The following is a 6015-nucleotide window of genomic DNA, read 5'->3' on the forward strand; positions in this document are numbered from 1 at the left end:
GCTCCGGTGCCTCAAACTGAACAGCAGTCTTGACATTTGGTGGAGCAGGAAGTGCTCTCTCTACACTCCACTGCCTTATTGATGGGTTGGGTTGAGGCTTCCCTATTTATTTTCACTCCACAATATAACCCTTTCTTTAGCAAAAAGGCAGACACAAAAAGCACAGGATATTACACAAGAGAGAAATGGGCTAAGAAGTTGTTACATGCAATTTAGTAACCAACAGAGAAGGTAGAAAGGTCAAATCTTAAGAGACCATCCAGCAAACGGGGGGGGGGGGGGGGGGGGCCGGAGGAGACCTGCACAACCACTAAAAAGATTCTTGTAATAACCACTGAGGAAGGTAGCTCAGGCCCCCAGTGCAATGTGCTACAAACACAGAGCAACTTCCAGCTGAGATAACTAGCACTACTTAGCGAGGAAAAGTTCTTTATAGCCCCGCTGGGAGGGCTGCTAGCTACAGGTACGGTTCATGAAGGTTGTGGTTTGAAGTCTTGGCTGTGGCAACATGCAGGGTGCATATGCTGATAGGGCAGAGAATGGCTGCACCTGGCCCCTTTGGGGACATTTTTATTAGCAGTGCCAGCTCCTGCCTAAAATGCTGGCTTTAGGTCTGGGCATCTCTGTGGGTAACAAGACTATCCAGAGTTAGAACAGTAGTATAAATAATAGTTGTAAAACAGTTTTGGAAGGGACAGAAATCTTTCTTCTTCAGGGCATGAGCCAAACTACTGGGACAGTGGAAGGGAGGGGGCAGGAGAGGGCGGTGTCAATGGATACTTTCCTTTGGTGAAGACACTAAAATTGGGCCATTAAGGCAGAATGCTGGGCATTACTGGAAGCTATACAACAAGTTTGCAGCATCACCAATGAGTCACCCAGACCACTCTCTTCCCACCCTTCAGCGGCAGCAGCAGGGTCCAGCTCCAGCTCAAACAACAGCAGCTCCTGAGAGCCCTCAAAGGGACCATGTTCTTGCTCCCCAGCCAGTCTCCTCCCTCCCCACAGCCTGCTACATGGCCAGCCCCGGTGCAAACAGTGGGGGGGACCTCTGGCTGCTTTTTACTTTTCAGAAAATTTATTTCAGCTTCCAAAGATGAAAGTGAGGCTGTGATTCCACACCCAGCTCCTCCCTTACCTCAGGAGTTACCACCAGGAAGGCGACTGTTCTTTCACCTGGAAGGAGCCCCAGCCCTGCTCCTCCAGATTCATCTCTACCTGCTACTCCACCATGTTTCAGCCCTTATTCAACCAAGGAAGTACTATTTCTCTTCCTCTTTCCTCTCCACCTGCCTCCCAAAGCAGGTAAGAGCAACACGAGCATCATGACAACACAAACAGCTTATGTCAAGGAAATGGATGGCTGATGCCACCGAAAAAGACAGTTACCTGTTCCGTAACTGGTGTTCGAGATGTGTTGCTCATGTCCATTCCATATTAGGTGTGTGCGCTCGCCACATGCACCGGTGCCGGAAGTTTTTCCCTCAGCAGTATCAGTAGGGGACCAGCTCTGGCGCCCTATGGAGTGGCACCCACATACGCAGCATAAGGCGTGCCACCGGCTCCCCCTTCCCCTCAGTTCCTTCTTGCCAGAAAACTCCGACAGTGGGGAAGGAGGGTGGGTCATGGAATTGACATGAGCAACACATCTCGAAGAACACCAGTTATGGAATAGGTAACTGTTTTTTTTTTTTCTTCGAGTGCTTGCTCATGTCCATTCCATATTAGGTGACTCCCAAGGAGTACCATCAGAGGCGGGGTAGGAGTTCACAGACATGTAGATTGCAACATGATGCCGAACCCAGCATCATCTCTGGCCTGCTGACTGATGGCATAATGTGCCGTGAACGTGTGAACAGAGGACCATATCATGGTTCTACAGATGACCTTGATAGGGATGTACGCCAGGAAGGCTGTCTAGGACACCTGAGCTCTGACAATTGGCGGTGGCGAGACCCCCGCCAGGTCGTAACAGGTCCTTATGCAAGAGGTGATCCATTTGGAAATCCTCTATGAGGACATTGGAAGGCCCTTCATCCTATCTGCTGTAGCGATGAAGAGCTGAGTTGATTTATGGAAAGGCTTGGTACATTCTAGGTAAAAATACAAGGCTCTCCGGATGTCCAGCACGTGAAGACGCCTCTCTTTGCTGGTCTTGTGCAGTTTGGGATGGAACACCGGGAGGAAGATGTCCTGGTTCATATGGAAGGTAGACACAACCTTTGGCAGGAAGGACGGATGGGGTTGCAGCTGAACCTTGTCCTTGTAGAAGACAGTGTACGGCAGTTCTGAGGTCAAATCTTTAGTCTCAGAGACTTGTCTTGCCGATGTCACTGCCACCAGAAAAGCGACCTTCCATGACAGGTGGGAAAGGGAGCAGGAGCCCAGCGGCTAAAAGGGTGGTCCGTGAGCCTAGAAAGGACCAAGTTGAGATCCCACTGTGGGATGGGGTCCATACCTGCAGGAAGAGTCTCTTCAAGAATCTGAACGTCATGTCATGAGAAAACACCATCTGGCCCTGGATTGGTGGATGAAAAGCAGAGATGGCAATGAGATGCACTCTAATGGAAGAGCGTGCCAGGCCCTGATTTCTCAAATGAAGCAGATAGTCTATGACAGATTGTATGGAAGAATGCGAAGATGCCCAGCAGGAAAACCTTGTGCACTTGGCCAGGTAAGTCAGTCTGGTTGAAGGCTTTCTACTTTTCAGGAGGACCTGCTGGACCTCCTCCGAACAGGTCCGCTCCTCCGGGTTCAGCCACACAGCATCCACGTCGAGAGGTGGAGGGACGTGAGGGTGGGGTGTAAGAGCCGACCGTGGTCCTGTGACTGCAGGTCCAGTTGGTTGGGCAGGGGCCAGGGAGGGGTATGGGTAGATCTGGACACCATGGCACCTGAGGTAAGCCGCCACCACCGACATGCACTTGGTAAACACCCTCGGTGCTGTTAGGCCAAATGGGAGGACCAAAAATTGGTAGTAGCTGGGTCCCACTGTAAATCGGAGGAAGCGTCTGTGTCCTTGAAAGATTGCTATGTGGAAGTATGCATTCTTTAGGTCGAGGGTGGCATACCAGTCTCCCAGATCCAGGGAGGGGATGACAGAGGCCAGGGAGACCATGCGGAACTTCAGCTTCTTTAGGTACTTCTTGAGGTCTCGCAGGTCCAGAGTGGGACGGACACCGCCCTTGGCCTTTGGGATTAAAAAGTATTGGGAATAAAACCCCTTGTTCCTGTATTCGAGAGAAACCTCCTCCACCGCACCCAGTTGCAGTGAGAAGACTCTCGTGAGAAGGGTCCCTGAAGAGTGACAGGGAAGGGGGTGGGGTAGAAAGAAACTGGAGGGTATAGCCCTGCGCCACCGTGTTCAGGACCCAGCGGTCCGAGGTTATAGAGTTCCATGCAGGGAGGAAAAAGGAAAGGCAGTTGGAAAAAACCAAGAAGAAGATGGATCCGGGGTATAGTTTGGTAGGTCGCCCTTGGGCGCACCCTCAAAATGGTTGCTTGGGTCCCTGCTTGTTTCAGGTGGAGCCCGACTGAGCAGAGGGTGGAGGAGGGTGGCTTGGGCGGCGTTTGTAGCCCTTGGCCTTCTTGTGAGGCGGGTCCTGCCGAGGCTGGCTCCCTTGTCCATGAGGCTGTTGCGGTTTGAACCACTTATGTGCCGGGCCTGGGACGTAAAGGATCGTACAGGAGTCCCTTAAACCGTGGAGCTTGCTGTATGTCTGCTCTGCAAACTGGGCCTGGTCATTGAAGGGAAGGTCCTGCATCGACTGCTGAACCTCGGCTGACAAGCCTGAGAAGAGCAGCAGGAAGCTCGCCACATGGAAATGGTGGAGGCCAGGGTGCGGGTGGCAAAGTCCGCTGCGTCTGAAGCTGCCTGGAGGGCTGCTCTCGCCACAGCCGTGCCCTCCTCGAGGATCACCCAGAATTCCTTCCTGGACCCTTCGGAAAGTGAAGCCTCAAACTTGGCCATGGCCTGCCACATGTTGTAATCGTAGCGGCCAAGGAGGGCTTGGTGATTGGCCACTCTCAATTGCAGGCTGGAAGACGAATAAACTTTGCGTCCAAAGAAATCCAACCTCCTTGAGTCTTTGTTTTTGGGGGTAGCCCCAGGTTGACCTTGGCTCTCCCTGTGGTTAACTGCCTCTACCACCAGGGAATTGGGGGCTGTGTGGGAATATAAAGTACTCATGCCCCTTGGATGGGATGCACTGCTTGACTTGAGCTGGGGCCCGACTTCCTGAAGGGGGCATTGAGTTGCCCAGCATGGGTCTTGTCTCGCCCACAGCCCTCTCCTTTCCCTTGCAGGAAGTAGGAGATCTGCCCCTAGCTGTCTTATTCGGCTTCTTGGCCGGAGCTGTGGAGGGGGATTGGTGGCGGCTCGTGGATGGTGCCAGCGGAGCACTGCGCGCCTTCGCTGCGGTGCTCGGTGCCAAGTCGGACCGTTGCTCCAGTGCCAGAGTGAGTGCCAACTCCATCAGGAGCACTTTCAGGCAACTGTCCCACTCCTTTTTCGTCCTCGGTTTGAAGGACTTACAAAGACGACACTTGTCGCTTATGTGCCCTTAGCCCAAGCACCTTAGGCAGCCATTATGTGGATCACTGATGGGCATAAGCCGTTTGCAACAATCGCAGGGCTTAAAGCCTGGGGACCAGGGCATGCCCTGTCCCCAGGCTGAGTCCTGTTCGGGACTAATGAAGACTGTAAGAACTACTACTAAGGGTAACTAATTCAACTACTAACTATATACAACTATATTACAGGTTTCATAAAGTTCACAAGAACGGAGAACAAAACAATGCTAGCCGAAGCAGCAGATGTTCCAGCACCATCACTGGTGGCAAGAAGAAACTCAGGGTGGGGGGGAGCCGGCAGCGACCCTTATGCCATGCCATGCCATGCAGACGCCACTCCAGAGGGCGCCAGAGCTGGTCCCCTACAGATACTGCTGAGGGAAAAACTTACAGCACTGGTGCATGTGGCAAGCACACAAACCTAATATGAAATGGACATGAGCAAGCACTCAAAGAAGAACTTCCCCTAGCTGGGCTCAGGTTATAGAGCCATAAGATACCCAACAGACCTGCCTTTCTGAGCGCATCTGGTGAAGCAGATAACCCTCCACTCAGAACATCCCATGCAACATCTACTCCATCTCCTGTCACAGTTCAAATTGGGAGGAACTGTCCAAGGAAACAGAAAAGCAGAAATAAGAAATCAGATTCTAGACATCTAACATCTATACACTGACAGGTCCACTACCTATGCATGGGCCAGAAACAGATGGCACCAAGCATCATGAACTAAAGTTGAGGCTGATCAACACTAGATCTGCCACTAACAAGCAAAAGACAATGCACGACTTCATCAGCAATGAAGTACCCAATACAGCCTGCATCACCAAGACCTGGTAGGCTAGCACAGAGCTTGCAGTGTCATCCAATCTCATCGCTCCAGGATACTTGGTACACCTCTGACCTAGAGGACAAGAAGGCAGGTGGCACTACATTCATCTTCTCTGCAAACATCAAATGTAAGAGAAATGCCTCAGGTACAACAACTTTATTTGAATTCATTCATCTGACAGTAGAAACCAGAGAGTTACAGACCACCACAGAAAAAAAGTATTCATGAAAGAGCACACTGACACCTTGTCACCAAAGGTGGTGAGATATCCCAGGCTTGTTAACATGGGAGATTTCAAATGCTTGTATCGACAAGGCTACAGATACAAACACACAAAAACTCATCTCCTCGCTTGCTTCCCATGGACTTTCATAGAACATCTTGACCCAACCCACACAGCCAGTTATACTCTGGACCTGATCTTCGGCTTAGATATCAAGATGGGGGACATCACAAACCAAATGCTGTCTTGGCCAGATCATCACTTCCTTAAAGCAGTGGCTCGGGATTTTCCAGTGTCCAGGCAACAAGTCAGACCAAATGATACTGATTCATCCATGAATCAGTGGGGAACATGGAGACCTGGGAGATGGGTCGGAAACGAGAGGGAG

Source organism: Terrapene carolina, unplaced genomic scaffold (assembly GCF_002925995.2).
Source record: "Terrapene carolina triunguis isolate 2854851 unplaced genomic scaffold, T_m_triunguis-2.0 Scaffold228, whole genome shotgun sequence".
NCBI classification, from domain to species: Eukaryota; Metazoa; Chordata; order Testudines; family Emydidae; genus Terrapene; species Terrapene triunguis.